At 36.3% G+C, this 15,923-nt stretch overlaps 2 long non-coding RNA genes across 2 annotated transcripts in view; one reads left to right on the top strand and one right to left on the bottom strand.

Moving 5' to 3' along the window:
• Positions 1 to 1,487, bottom strand: part of LOC105499102 (uncharacterized) — a 135,695-nt gene extending 134,208 nt beyond the window's left edge. Inside the window, exon 1 of the long non-coding RNA XR_011610310.1 lies at positions 1,402 to 1,487. This is a non-coding gene — a long non-coding RNA (uncharacterized lncRNA). The remainder of the gene's footprint in view (positions 1 to 1,401) is intronic.
• A 169-nt stretch (positions 1,488 to 1,656) lies between these two features.
• LOC139357326 (uncharacterized) lies at positions 1,657 to 13,589 on the top strand. The gene is made up of 3 exons (XR_011610307.1): positions 1,657 to 1,783; positions 12,273 to 12,311; positions 13,372 to 13,589. It is a non-coding gene; the product is annotated as an uncharacterized lncRNA (long non-coding RNA).
• The last annotated feature ends 2,334 nt before the right edge of the window (positions 13,590 to 15,923 follow it).

Here is a 15,923-nt window from a genome sequence, read left to right as displayed (position 1 = left end):
AGGAGACCAATTAGGCAATTTTTTTAACTCTGCTTCCACAGGAGTCTCCCTATCAATTACTGAATAGCCATTTTTTTTTCCCTCAATCACCTGGGAGGAACCGTCTATCGTCCTGTCCTAAAGGGAGTTCCTCCTAGGTCTGGTCGGACCTTTGTATGGTAATTAAGATTTAAATCCAGTTAGGAAATCTGCTAGGTTAAGGGAATTGTCAGTGGCTGGTGTTAACTTACCTTTTTCTAACAGAATAGCCCCATACTTTAAGATTTTTTAGTTAGTAAGCTACCTTTTTGCTTTTTTGACTTAGAATAATTCTGAGCTGGTGAGGTGTGCTCACAATGAGGTTTCCTCTAAAAGTGACTTTTCTACTTTCTTCTGTTAGCAAAGCTGTTGCCGCTACAGATTGAATGCATCCACGGATTACTGGGATAAAGATTTTTGATAGGAAAGCTACCAGTTTTCAGTGGTCTCAGTGTTTTCAGGCTACGCCCTTGTTTACACTGGCAACAAGGTAGTATTGGAGTGTTATAAGGTCATGGAGAAGACCTTCAATTATCAATTATAGGTTTTAAATTTACCCTGGCTTTTAAAGGAATAGGGCACACGTTTTTTTGTTTGTTTGTTTGTTTTACTGTTTCTATCTTTCTCTTTTTCTCTTTGACTCCCTCTCTCTCTCTCTCTCTCCTCTGTCTCTGTCTCTCTCTCTCTCTCTCTCTCTCTCCCTCTCTCCTCTTAGCCATTACAAACCTGGGCCCCAGGCAAAGGTGGTGGGGAACGGCTCCCACATAACTGCTCAAGTCGAGAGCTATATACCTAAATCAGGAGGGACACCAGAGATAAGATTCCCTGGGTTTATAGCCTACATGCCTAAGGATGCAGCCTAGAGCTTCCTTAGATCCCTTTGGAGATAGAACTTGCTAGAGGAAATGAAAGCCCGAAACATTAGCACCTAGGAGGCAGGGATCAGAGGAAGTAGATTCAGAGGTAAGGAGAATTTTGGGGCTACACTTTCAAGAAAGTCCTGGTCAGGACCCAGGAGGTATGGGTCAGAGAGAGAGGAAGGGGCGCACGCATGGGCGACTGTTGAATAGAAGCTTCTGGCTGCGCCATGATCTTAATCGGCTAATGCCGGGAGTTTGGGATGACAGCTTTCTGCCTCTAGTAGACCCTCGGCTTCCCCAAGAAAATTGAAAGTGGAAGCTGGTTCTAGGCAGACAAACGTCCCCAACCCAGGAAGGTTGGGGGTTGTTAGAAAGTCCTTACCCAGATAGCCTCACACCTGAGACTTAAGTCTGGCGGCCATGCTAATTGTTTTTAACCTGCTGATAGGTGCCCGGTATTTTCCTCCAATTCTAAGGAAGGATAGGACAGAATAGCAAGTGAAAGTGGTCCAATATTACTCACCGCTTTGGAGGTCCTTTCGTGGTCCCCAAATGTTACCAGGGGTCCTTGCTCCCAGAGCTCTCAACATGGTGGCGGGCCGCTTCCAAGATGGTGGCAAGCCTCCTGTTCTCTGACCTGGGGTTCTTGGCCTCACGGATTCCAAGGAATGGAATCTTGGGTCATGCAGTGAGTGTTACAGCTCTATTAGAAGCCATGGGTCATGGAAGAGAACCGTGGAACGCAGTGACTAGTGTTCTGCTCCATTGGGAACAGTGGCGAGCGTTTAGCCCGATCCGGAGCGGCAATGGGTGCCTTGCTGGATCAGCAGCACAGCGGACACCCTGAGGGAGGGGTGGAAGTCAGCGGGCGGGTCTGTGAGGGCGGCAAACAGCAGTGGTGGATGGTAAGTGAAAGCTCAGCTCCAGCCCTAACAAACACAGACCAGAAGAGAGTGGAGTTGCAAGATTTAATAGAGTGAAAACAGAGCTCCCATACAAAGGAAGGGGATCCAAAGAGGGTAGCTCTACATTATTTTTTCATCTTTGTGTGTGTTTCTTTAAAAACCTTTTTATTTTAAGCTATGTTAAGGGAGATCTAGAGAAGCCTTTACTCAAGGGCTAGTTTGACCCTGAGGATTGGCTCACATAACTCCTAAAGCCTTATTTTTCTTTTGTGTGTTTGTATTTTTTATGTCTACTGACTGTTCCAGGTTTTAAGCATATTAGTTGACAAACAATCATCTCCCAGCCCTTTGAGGGGTCTGGTAGTTGTTCGGTTTACATCGCACTATAGTATTCCTTTCCTAGATGGTGGTTGTCAAGCTTCATGAATTCACACAGTATACATGTGTAACTTATTATGTAATCAACAATTCAGGATGACCTCACTCAGTTTTCTGATGCTCTTTCTCTACGTAAGCTCCTACTCTTTGTGCTCTGCTCTGTAAAATCCATCTGCATCAGCTTCCTTGTCCTGTGATCTCAGTTGTATAATCTGAGCAAAGCTGCTGTTCTCACAATTGTTGTTCTCAGGTTGAATTCCCATTCCCTTGCACGAGGGCCTGGGAAATATCTTAAGGCAGAAAGTCAGGTGATCATAGTTCTTAAATTATTTGTATCTCTTTTGTCTTCTCTACTAAGCTGACTATTGTCCAAGGTATGAAAACAGTAGTTTCCCATGTTTTCTCCACTTTGTTACTTGTTTATATTTGAATAACTAATCATATAGTAGTTTCTTCGATTTGTCTTACAGCAAAAGTTCTTCTAAATAAATTTTAGTGCCTGTTGAAATGTATACTATTATTGTTTTTAAATAAAATATTTGCATTTTTACCTTGTTTCTCTAAGTACAGTTTACTAAAATTAATCACTGTTTGCAGAGAAATTGATACTATACTAAATAAGCAAAATTTTCACGATCTTGGAGATATTCATCATTTTGTATAAATTAATTAAATTTTAACTTGAAATTGTACAAGGAAATATTTGTGAAAGTTTTCAGCAGTCATTACCTCAAAAATATAATTTTTTCAGTGTTTTATTTTTAATCGAAAGTTAATGGAGGACATATAATTTTTAAAATGTAAACTACATTTTAATACTTTTATTGATATTGTTTCTTTCAAAAGTAACAAAATTCACATTTATTACGTGTATGTATGTGTGTATACAGAAAATATAAATTCCAAAACACTGAAATATTTTTATAACTTTATAAATTTGATATATGACTTAACTTGTACTCTTTATATATACATTTGTGTGTCCACAAGAAAACATCTTTCTATACCTGTTTTACAGTCTTTTTCCACATTTAACAATATATTTTACTTACATATGCATACCATTAAATTATCCTCACCAACATCATTTTAATTGGTTAAGTAATATTTTCCTGTATAAAATGAAATTTATTTAATCAAATCCTTGTTGCTGTTTATATTATCTCAAAATTTTTATTACTTGAAACCATGCTATGATAAAGATCTTTACTTGTATGTTTATATAATTCCTCCATTTTTCTCCCTTCAGGTTACAGAAGGGAAGTATAAATAATGAGGAAGATATCACAGATTTGCTCACTAAACACTAACTCTGACTCCCTTCTAGATTTCCTTATGAACTATGGTATCTGAGAAGCGCAATTGATGAGATTGCAGGGTTCTATATTGTATCAGTTTCCATAAAGTAAAATCATTTTTGTAGAATGTAAAGATGAAAGTGTGAAACTGAGGCGGTGGATGTTGGCTGGGAGATCAGCTATTTTACAAGCAGAGTGGTAGTGGTGTTTAGTTCCCTGTAGTAGCTGTGACTGATTTTTTCCTTATAGGCCCCCAGCATCATGGTTATTGAGTGATGTGCAGTAACAGCAGTGGTACAGTTCTTCAGTGTTGCGGGCATGTTTCTCAACTGGATTGTACCAGGATTTGTGACATCAAAGTTAGGTTCCTTAGCCCTTCATAGGATTCTGTACATGAATACTCTTTAATACCTTTTTTTGGCATAAATTAGCTAGAATGAATATTATTGTCATCTGTCAGGAATCTGGAATGAAGAGGGTCATGGTTTTGAATCTTCAGTCTTTTAAATACACATTGTCTACTTATTTTCATAATATTTGTTACCATTTACATTTGGACAAGCAATGTGCAAAAGTTTCCAGTTTTCTGATTTTTTTTTTTAATCATCACTAGGTATTATTGTTTAAAAAAAATTGAGAAAGGCACTCTGAACCACCCCACTCCATTATGTCCATGCCTCTTTCCAGAGGCTTGAACTCTTTAAAGTCATTCATTTTCACAATGACATATTTAAAGTTATTACTAATTTTTCTTTAAGACTCTTTAGTATTACATATTGAATGCCTGCTATGTACATACATAATGTACATACATTATCTACTTAAATACCACAAAACTCAATGGTTTCATCTTTTAGTCATTAACCATTCTGCAAAGTGACATCAACAAGGCTTACCATGTGAAATACTGCACTCGTAGATTCACATCAAGTAAATGAAAGAACAAGAATCCAAATTCAGGTAACCTGACTCATTAGCTCATGCTGATTCCAGCTGTTCATCTGTCCTGTAGAATCATCTCTTAACATCTGTTCTCCCTCTTCATGATATACGTAATTTTTAAGTTATATAAAATTATCTTACCCTTAATTATTTCTGGTGGTCAAAGAAGCAATTTGTAAGTAAACATATACACACAAGTACATATATATTGAACTTTTAATCAGGTTGCTAGTGCATAAGGCTGTTTTGCTAAAAGATAATCACTTGTTGTTTATAAAGGTAGCTTCACTCAATGAAAACCCAGTGTTTCTTAGGCCACCTATTTTCTGATAACTGGCTGCTATGCACATATACTGGAAACTATGAAATTGTAAGAATGTTGATGAAAATATGATTTGCATACAAATAACATGTGTAAGTCCAATCCTAGTTTACTAGAAAAATGAAAGTACTTATAAGGATGATGTCATATCAAGCCAACAGAATATAAAGCATTTCTAAATTGCTCAGAACTCTAATTAGCATAAAAAATCTAGTCTGAAACAGAACATCTGAAAACAATATTTTTTTTTTCTCTAATCTCTTTGAAGAGTACAGAGTTAGCTACACACTAATGACACAAGGTCACTTCCACCACCTTGCATTGTGTAATTGAAGAACATATCTGAGCAAAGGATCACTTTGGTGCCATAATTAAAAGCAAATGGGATGCAAAAGCAGTAATACTTCACATCAAGGCAGTCTTGCAAAGTGACTACGGTTTTACAGCAAGGTAGTGCATGCTTTCCTTTCTGTTGGTTCACATCGCTGTTTCAGTGTTGAGCTGATTGTGTGATTAGCTTATTAAATGAAAATAGATGTATGTAACAAAGTAAATGCTTCATAGTGTTTGGGTTGCCTTTTCTGACTGATGTCTTAAAATGAAGTCTTCTCTAACCTTCAGCCAAAATCTAAGTCTTAAAATGAGCATTCAAATAAAATAATTGACATTTGTCTTAACTGAAATATCTCTTCCAGGCAAAGTCAATAGCTCCCTCCTCTCTGCTTCCTTTGCTCTTTGTGTTTATTTCATTTATTGCACTTATCATGTGTCATTTTATGAACATATTTTTACTCCCCAGATATTTTGCTGCTTGAGATGTCTTAAGTACTTTGCCACTTAGCTCAGTAGTTGGCATTGTGAAATAAAAATGAAATAGATGAATGAACAAATAAACCTTTCCCAAATGCTAAGAAGTAGGCTCTAGAAACCAGGGTTATAGCATAAAGGGAAAAAAAAAAAAAGGTACCAAAAGGAAAGTTTGAGGGTCTTTCAACACTTCCTAGAGTGTGTTTTTTTTTTTTTTTTTTTTGTAAGGGATTATACAAATAACAAATACTAAAACTAACGATACATTCTAATGTGTTTGGTTAGGAAAAAACAGTAAACTATTATTGTAGTTTGAGCACAAACACAAATAAATTTGGTGTATTAGTCCATTTTCACACTGCTATAAAGAATACCTGAGACTGGGTAATTTATAAACAAAAGTTTAAATAACTCACAGTTTTGCATGGCTGGAGAGGTCTCAGGAAATGTACAATCATGGTGGAAAGTGAAGGGAAAGTCAGGCATGTCTTATATGGCAGCACGAGAGAAAGAGTGAGACAGAGAGAGAGAGAGAGAGAAGGTGGAAGTGGCAGACACTTATCACACAACCATATGTCATGAGAACTTATCATCATGAGAACAGCATGGGGGAAACCAACCCCATAATCCAATCACCTCCCATCAGCTCCCTCCCTCTATATATGAGGAATGCACTTCAGATTACAATTTAAGATGAGATTGGAGTGGGGACATAGCAAAACCATGTCATTTAGCCTCAGCTGAAAGGTAATTTCCAGAAACAAAATAAAATACTAGCACATCACAAACATCATTGGGGCGTCTGATGCCCTCTAAACTGCAATTTTCTAATTGCTAAAATGATAATTGCCATTTTACCCTTATTTCTTCTAGAGTTAATACAAGAAATGGACAAGAAATATGTAAAAGCCTTGATGAATAATCAATGATCATTGCTTTAGTTTATGTTTTACCACTTACTGATTTTGTATATGGTATTTAAATTCCCTAACTCTGTCTGTTCGTTAACAGAAATGGAGAAAGATAACTATTTTCTGTAGTATCTGTATAAAACAGGATTTTAATCCACCCAGCAGGATTCACTCACCTATTGATATCAATGCAGAGAGTTCCAGAAGAAGTGAGCTTAACTGATAAAGGATGAGATTGATAAAATAGATGTTAAAGAGATATTAGCGGAAATTGTTTTTCTTAACATAATCAGATGACCGATGATTGAAATGTAGCTGAAATATTTATGATAATTTTTGTGTATTTTTTTTTCACCCAAGCATATATATAGAAAACTCAATGTTCCATAAAAAATAAATTTAATGATTCAGTTAGCTTACTTTTTATTTTCCATCAATCAAAAGAAAATCTGATTTGGAAATTTTTGTATTCCAAGTGTTAAAATTTTAGCTAGACTATCACAAATTAGTAACACAGTCATTTCTCTTCAGAAATTCAAAGTCTAGCATAAGAAATAAGGTAATATTATATGAAAAATATTGATTACATTAAAGTATAACCTCCTAATTACCAAAATTGAGATATAATGATCATAATTTAGGCTCTTTTGGCATTGAGTGGTTACCAAGAACATGGAATTTATTAGACTGAAACCTCACTGCCCAAAACTGCACACGTAATAAATATTTGTAAATTTGGATATATGGATAAACAGATAAATGTGATCTTTCCATATAGAATATTGCCCAGTGGGGTGTATAGTTTGTTCACTTGTTCTGGAATCTGGACTCTCAGTAACTATGATCACAGTAAAAGTGACCATTTTCTGTAGTTATATCTCTATGACTAATATCACTATGCAGTCTGTCACCTAATCTAGAAATATGGACCTTGTAATGTAGTAGTCCCCACTTATCTATGGGAGATATGTTTCAAGACCCCCAATAGATGTCTGAAACTATGAATAGTGTTGGACCCCATATATATCATGTTTTTTTTTTTTTTAATCTGATAGTCAAGACAGCTATCAAGTGACTAACGGTTGCGTAGCCTATACAGATATGTTAGACAAGGGGATAATTTATGTCTAGAGCAGGTCAAACTGGGATGGTCAAAGATTTCATTGTGCTATTCAGAAGAGGTGCTATTTTAAACTTATAAATTGTTTATTTCTGGAGTTTTCCATTCAATATTATCAGACTTGGTTAACTGAAACCCGAGAAAGCAAATCTGTTGATGATGGGGGATAACTGTAACATCTCCCTAGCAATTATGAAGTCTCACTGAATTTACATCTTCAATAGTTCTCATATTTTTTCTGTCCTTATCATTCTTCTTTTTGTGTCCTAAGCACAGAACCTTCATTTGCCGCTACTTAAACTATTGAAATGTCCATTGCATCCTCTCTTCTAGAAGATGCTATATTTAAAAAGAAAGTCTGACCACATTATTCCCTAGTTTATAACCCTTCAGTGGACTCTCATTATCTTTTGAGCAAAAATAAATTTCATAGCTCAGCTTATAGGGTCCTCCATCGTGTGGACTTTGCTTCTTTTCTTTCTTTATGGCCCACTACTCCTTTTTCACAAAGGATGTTCTAGTAACAACTACAACAACAGTATGGATTGGGATTCCTAAAAGAAACCATGCTATTTCAAAGTTCTAAGACTTCCCAAATGTTTTGCCTGGGCTTGTAATTCTTCCTCCTCCCCTTCTATATTGCTTAAGTAACTTCTACTTATTCTCCGAAACAAAACTCAGTTATTTTCTCCATGAATGTATTCTAGAGTCTCCTCAAACCCAAGGCTATATTAGGTGAGCTACTTTTGACTCCCCAGTAGGCTGTTCATTCTTGTATCTTAGCATAGTAGCAGTGGCTAAGACCAGGGCTATGAAGATGCATGCATAGGGATTTAATTCCCTTCTCTTGTACAAAATTACCTTAACCTGGCAGGGCACGGTGGTGGGTGCCTGTAGTCCCACCTACTCCAGAGGCTGAGGCAGGAGAATGGTATGAACTAGAGAGGCGGAGCTTGTAGAGAGCCAAGATGGCACCACTGCACTCCAGTCTGGGCATGGAGTGAGACTCCATCTCAAAAAATAAAAATAAAAAATAAATTACCTTAACATCTCCAATGAACTATTCTTCTCTTCAGAATGAAGTTTAAAATGATGCTTAATACATATGGTTCTTGTGAAGATTTCATGGTAATGAGATAGGAGGCAGACTCAACTCTGGAGGTGGGACTCAGACACTGGACCAGACAGAGAACTAGCTGAAACAAGGAAGAGGCAAAAGCCCATCGGTGCCATATCAGTTTACCATTGCCACGGCAACATTCAAAAGTAGCCATCTCTTTCTATGGCAACAACCTGACCACCTTGAAGTTACCACTATATTTCTAGATGTTTCTCCATAATATGCCCCTTCATTTGCATATTATTAAAAGTAGAAATAAATATGATGGAATAACTGCCTCTGACCTGCAACTCTGGGCACACTTCATATGGGGTAGCCCTGCTCTACAAGGAGCAGTGCCTCTGTTGCTGATGTACATTGCTGCTTCAATGCAAGTTACCAGTTACTGCGTGACACCACTAGCTCACCCTTGAATTGTTATCTAGGCAAAGCCAAGAACTCTTCAAAGCTAAGCCCCAGTTTTGGGGCTCACCTGCCCTGCACCGGTAATATGCTAGTAAAGCCTTTAGCAAAAGACCCAACACATGGGAAAGGCTCCATAAATATTTTCGTTTGCACCAGCCCCTACCAAATAATTGAAGTGAAATTATTTTTTACCATTTTTCTCACTAAATGAAGGGACTATGTGAGCAGGAGTCCTGCTCTCTTCTTCTGTATATCTCCAAAAGTGCGCCCAGGGCTTGACACATGGTAAGCACCTATTTTGTCAAACAAAATAAGCACATGGACCTTACTTTGCCATTTATTCTATTTTATTTTTTATTTTGTAGAAATATGGTTTTGCTGTGTTGCCTAAGCTGGTCTTTAAGTTTTGGCCTCAAGTGATCCTCCTGCCTCAGCCTTCCAAAGCAGTGGGATTACAGGCATAAGCCACTACACCATCCTGTACTTTATCATTTATAAACAATATTAGGGATGCTGTCATACTGAATGAGAAAATGAAGGAGTTAAGGTAATTGTCCAAGACCCAGTTAGTTGCGAACAAGTTCTGACATTAGATTTTCTGAAAGCAAATCCTTTGTTATATCTACTCTAGCACAGAGCACTTTCAGCCTGGAAACACTGCTTCTTCTGACAGATTTTCTCATTAGCTAGAACTGTCAGACACGGTATTTGAGCTTGATATAATTTGCACTTAATGCATCAGGGAATTAAGGGTTTTCACCAAACAAAAGCCATAGGCATGATTCCATTGGCAACATAACAGATTCAGCAAATAACACTATATTGATGCTTGAGCATTCTTATTTTCTGGAAATCATAGCAAACAGCTTGATTGTATGAAACAATGGGCTACAATGAGCATACCTTTATAGAATATCTATCCTGGTAGGAGAAATATTATTTATGGCAAAAAATATCATAGTGAGTTTTTACTGTCCAGAAATACCAAGTGACTTAATCATACGTAGGCCATAGTGAATAAAAGTAGTTAAAGCAGTTACTGGTAATGGCCAAGTCATTTTTTCCGCTAAAATGGGAATATATTAGCAGAGCATGGTGAGTAGATATTTGTCTTGAACTGATCTGAGAACACCAAGCATGCTGTATTTAGCTTGATCTACTCTAAATAGTCTTATTGTGGCTCAGGCATTATTCTAATCCTGAGAAGAACTTCTTTATTTCCCATCTGCTGTCTATCTGAGAGTTGTTCATTTTTGACAGAGCAGAGCATGTTTTTTCCCTAACTTGTAGCTTTTTCCAAACATAGATATCATAGGCTATGTAATAAATTAGATAGAACCATATAAAATTGCCAATATTCAACATTTTTGAGTTACAAAAAATGAAAGTTTTATAATTTTCACTGGAACATATGTCCTCTGAACTACTATCTACTGTCTGTTTTTCACTTCGGTATGACAAAGATCTGAGAATACTTTGTTTGGAAAATTGTAAATAACCATACAAAAAGCCCTAAAGTATAACACATACTTAAATGTTGCAATATCTCTACGTGTTTAAATGTAGCAAGACTTCTATGTGTTTATGTGTATGCATGTACATATTAGGCTGCTAAATAATACAAACAATTAAGAAAGAAAAGAAAGTCAACATGTTTTGACGATGTCTCAGAAGCATGTTAGAGGCTCTTTTTCAGTTATTTATCGTAGCCTCACAGTTTTAAAAGTTGGTCAGCATTATACTTATAGAAAAAAATTTTTAAAAACCTAGACTAACAGAAGCCAAATCACAATTAAGTTATTTAGGTTTATCTAGGCTTACACCTTAGCCCAAGTGTCTCAAATATCCGTCTCGTTACTACTGTACATAATTTGTATACATATACATTTCCTGCAAGTCAAATCAGGACAGGGTTATTATTGAATACTTTTGTGAATATCTCAGTAGTCAATAGGTTATGTCAGTGCAGCATGACAGACTGTCATCACCCACACCTGGCACCAACATAAAACCAGTGAGATAAACTATGTAGGATGTGAAACATAAGCACAATTCTATTTCCTCTGACAGTGTAAACTGCTCCATATTTGTCAGAAAACTACTAAAAACAAAGCACGAATGTCATTTTGTGAAGAGAGCTACAATTCTTTTATCAGTTTATACCATTCCAATAATAAGAACTTGGTCTATAATGCGTGTGCGTGTGTGTGTGTGTGTTGAGGGGATAGTTTTACACTATTGTGGTAAAATGGGGAATATTGGCATTTGCGCTCCCCTTTTTATATATAAAAGGATGTCCTGAATGGGGCAGCTGCATGATAAATATTTAGAGATGTATCGATTCTTTCACCTTAAATTTTATTCTCCATTCAGAGTTGTTACTTTTTTTTTTTCTTATTAAACTGGGAAACACTGTAGAAATAAGGATTTTAGAAGTACAAAGGACCTGAGATACTACTCACTTAGCTAATTATGAGAACTGACAAGCTGCAGCTCGGAGAGGGAAGGTTTCTCAGTATAGAACCCAACTAATGTACCTGGGCCCTTGTGATTAGGTTTATGATAATAACTAGGGTTATGCATGAAGTGGAGAATGAATGCTAGGTGTTATAGAGGTGTTTAGTGTTCCTGGAAACCTACTGCATTAACATTCTTCTGCAGTGCTTACAATGTTAGATTTTCAGCATGTATATTTTTTACAGAAATGACACTATTCTCTGTGGACTTCATTTACAACACAAGGAACAATGACAACAGCAAGAAAATGTCTACTATTTGTTGAGCCTTTACTATGTAGTTTATATGCATTATCTCATTGCCTCACTACAACAATATGAGCAGGTTGTCATCATTATTCTATTTTATAAATGAGAAAACTGAGGTATAGCAAAGTAACTAGCTGAATGTTCCTTGGTTAATAGGTAGTAGATCCAGAATTTTTATCTAATTCTGACTCCAGTATCTGAACTATTAATGAAAAAAAATCTTTGGACGTATTTGGGAAATCAACAGCATGCTGAGTATAAGTTCTCATCATGAGTTTTCATTTAAATAATATTTACACATTACAATATTGACTGCTATTACAGACAAAATGGACAAGATTAAAGAAGAATATAATGTATAAAATATATTCCACACACCAAGAGGCAACCCCTCTTAATAATTTTTTGTAATTTTTTTCAGTAACACATCTGTGAGCCTGGATACAAGCTTAGATTACATGTAAGTATATGGATATAATGTATGTAGGTCTACATGTATATTTGAGTCACATGTCAAGCTTGCATCATTCTTTCTGTCTACTTCCATCATTCTTTCTGTCTACTGCAGTTCCAGTTGTAGATAACTGGTCTTCTGAAGTCAACAGATTTCTCTTTTTCTTTAGTGAACACCATCACCTGCAGGGAGGCCTGCAGGGTAATTCTCAGCAGACAAGCTCTTACTCTCTCCTCATTTACTAATGTTTAACACACTTCTTAAATTTTACTTTTAATTTCAAACTCAGTCCACATGCTGAGAGGAGTGTCTTTGGACTTTGCTAATTAAGATAGCCCCAAAGGTGAATATTATAGTTAATAAGGGACCTGAAATCATTGTTCACTAATGAAATAACTTACGACAAAGCATGATAGTATTTTACAATTAATGGAATTAGACTAGAAAGTTGGGTGGAATTTTTAAATTAAGCCGAGACCATTTTCATTTACTGATATAACTATGGATAAAGTTCATTAGAAAAAAAATAATGCAAGAATTTACTGATTTTACAAATGTTTGTGTTTTAAAACTTATTTCTGAACTTGTTCCTACTGGGTGACATGGGGTACAGTGTAATAGGATGCTCTTAGCTGCAAGCAACACTAAATTCTGACTCACTTTGCTTGAAAATAATAGCATTTTTACCATCTTATAAGGCAGCTGAAGGATTAATTAAGTCAGTGGCCTAACAATGACATCAAGGACCCAGTTTCTTTCCATCTTTCTTTCTTGACACGTTCGGTGTATCGGTTTAACTCACCCAACAGCTACAAGAGGGCTGGCAAAACTCCAGGCCTTTCAAGAATACTTTCATCAGATACTTTCATCAGAAAACCTTTTAGCCCCTGTATGTGATGGTCAGTTTTATGTGTCAATTTAGCAGGGCTATAGTACTCAGTTTTATAGTCAAACAATAATCTAGGTGTTTCCGTGAAGGTATTTTGTACAAGTGACTAGCATCTACAATCAGTTATGTAAAGGAGATTATCAGGAACAATCACCTGATTGTTCCAATTACTGAAAGGCCTTCAGAATGACCATGGAGAAGGAAGAAATTCTACCTGCAAACTGCAGAATCAGCTCCTGACTGAGAGGTTCCAGCTTGTATTTCCTCACAGCCTTCCCTATACATTTTTTAATTCCTTAGACAACCCTTACAATTACATAACCCAATTCTTTACAATAAATCTCATCTGTGTATTTTGCACATTCTGTTCCTTTCCTCTGATGGAACCCAGGCTGACATGCCACACTTTTATCTGGAATAAAAGCTTTACCGAAAAGCCATCCTCATAAGTCTTTCTGTCACATCATATTGAGCAGAATTGCATCACATATTTCTCCTCAAAGTAACTGTTAGCAAGTGTAAAGGGATTTCCACTTATCAGAATTTACCCCCAGCCACATAGGAGTGGACATAAAAAGAAAATAAAGTGCTAGTTTTGTTAGTAAAGAAGTGAACAGTCATCAGGAAAGAAACAGTGAGGTTTAAAGAAAAAAAAAGCTGTCAGCATCCTTTCTTACATTCAGAGGTGTAAAATTTATAACAGAAAGATGATTAATCCATGAATACTTCTGGGTTGCAATCAGTTTCTATCTCAAAAGCCTCATAATTTCCCTATGTCCCACTACCACTCTGGCTGTTTCATTATAATTAAAATAAAGAAGCTGAATTAAGTCAGCTGCAAGCTCCTTTTAGCTTAGTCTGAGATAAAGCTAAAATTCTGTTCTTTATAAACTTGGTAAAAGTAAACGGACTTCATGACCCAGTTTATATTCTTTCTTCTGAATTAAGTCCTCTGTTATGGCTCCATAGACAATAAACATCCCATCAGCATTTTATTAAGCCTATAACATTGTGCTCATAGTACTGCCATATATAATTTTTAGTAATGTACATTATTTGTGTTATTCCACATTTGCTAGTAAATTCATTTAAATAAGTAATAATATTTGAGCCATTTTAATATCTACAATTCCTAGATTAGCATCTAACACACAGTGAGTAAGTATCTGATAAACAAGCATTAATCTTCATTACATTGCTGCAAATTTACAGCAATTAAATTGCTTCATGGGCTGCTAGTTGAAATAAATAAATAAATTATACCTGTCTGGGATAGGGCTTAAGCCAATGCAAATGCGACAAATGTTTTAGAGGCTAACTTATGTGATCTGTATATTAGGAATGATGGCTACATGTCATTGAATGATAACTTCTAAAAACTGACCTAATGTTAAAGTGAGAGAAGTGTATACTTAGTTCAATCCTTGCACATTCTGGAAAGCATGCTGTAGTCACTAATCATTATCACTCACAATCTATGTGACATTGACATGATTATAAAACTGCCCACAAACATTAAATTGAGAGTCAAAACACAAACTAGAAACAGGTATACCTCAAAACACCACTGTTTTTCTAAACACCATCTATACTCAGTTCAATATTATTATTCCTGGTCCCATACATGAAAGGCACTGTAGATATGTGATGTAGAGACCCATCACAAGGGTCACAGCTGACACCCCTATACCAAAAGACAGGTTAACAAGAGAAAAATTTAACAAATTTATGTGATCCTGATTTTATGGTGACATGGAAACCTTAAGAATGAACACCCAAAGATACAGAGAAAACTAATGATTTTTTATGATTAGTTTCAGAGAAGAATTCTGCAGTCATGTGGACTGTGACTGTGCAAAAAGGGAATGCTTTAATGCTAATAGAATGAATGGGGAAACTCAGCATGGCCTGACTGTTCAGATTCTTCTGGGTCTCTCTGTGTAGCATTCTTCCCTCCTGGGTATGGGGCAGGACACTTCCTGGAAGGTGGATCTTATGACCCACTATTAAACAAGGTAGATTAGCAAATTTCTTTACGACCAGTTCTTCTTACACAAAAAGGTGGAGGAAAGGTAGAATAATATTTTTAGGTTTTATCATTGGCTTTGGAAAAAAGGAGCTCTGGTTTCTATAACCCACCTTAGGAAAGAAGGACTCTAGTTTGTATGGGTAACCTTGGGAAAGAATGAGAGGTCAGAGACAGGAAGGCAGAAGAAGTTTACAGATAAACTTGGCTCCTGAGTTGCGTCCGATGCCTTACTTTGGAGTAGTGTTTCCTGTGCTCCAAGAACACCCCAACAAGTTATCGAAGAGTGAGGACAAATCAGTCATTAGAATCCAAACCTCCTGCTAAGATCTATAACCCAACATGTGTAATACTCTTAAATATAACCTACATTGATTCTGGCTCCATTTCTTTCTTATTTTCTCAATTGAAGACACCTTTTGTGTCTCAAATCTTTCAGCCTCACATTATTTTGTATGTAGTAAAAACTATAAATGTGTCTTTAAGAGCCCTTTATTATGTATGGAGTTTAATCATGACTAAAGGACAAGTACAAATTCAAGGTGGTCTGCATTTCATTCTTGCACACCTCTCTTTGTTGATAGTATCATTTTATGGAAAATTCACATTTAAATAAGAAATTATTCTATAATTGTGAGGTAGATGTAACTCACAAGAGGTGAAATAAGCTACCAGGATTTGGTTGCTGTTGTTACCAAGCATC

This window comes from Macaca nemestrina, chromosome 12, assembly GCF_043159975.1.
Source record: "Macaca nemestrina isolate mMacNem1 chromosome 12, mMacNem.hap1, whole genome shotgun sequence".
NCBI classification, from domain to species: domain Eukaryota; kingdom Metazoa; phylum Chordata; class Mammalia; order Primates; family Cercopithecidae; genus Macaca; species Macaca nemestrina.
This window is presented reverse-complemented; position numbering and strand designations above follow the sequence as displayed.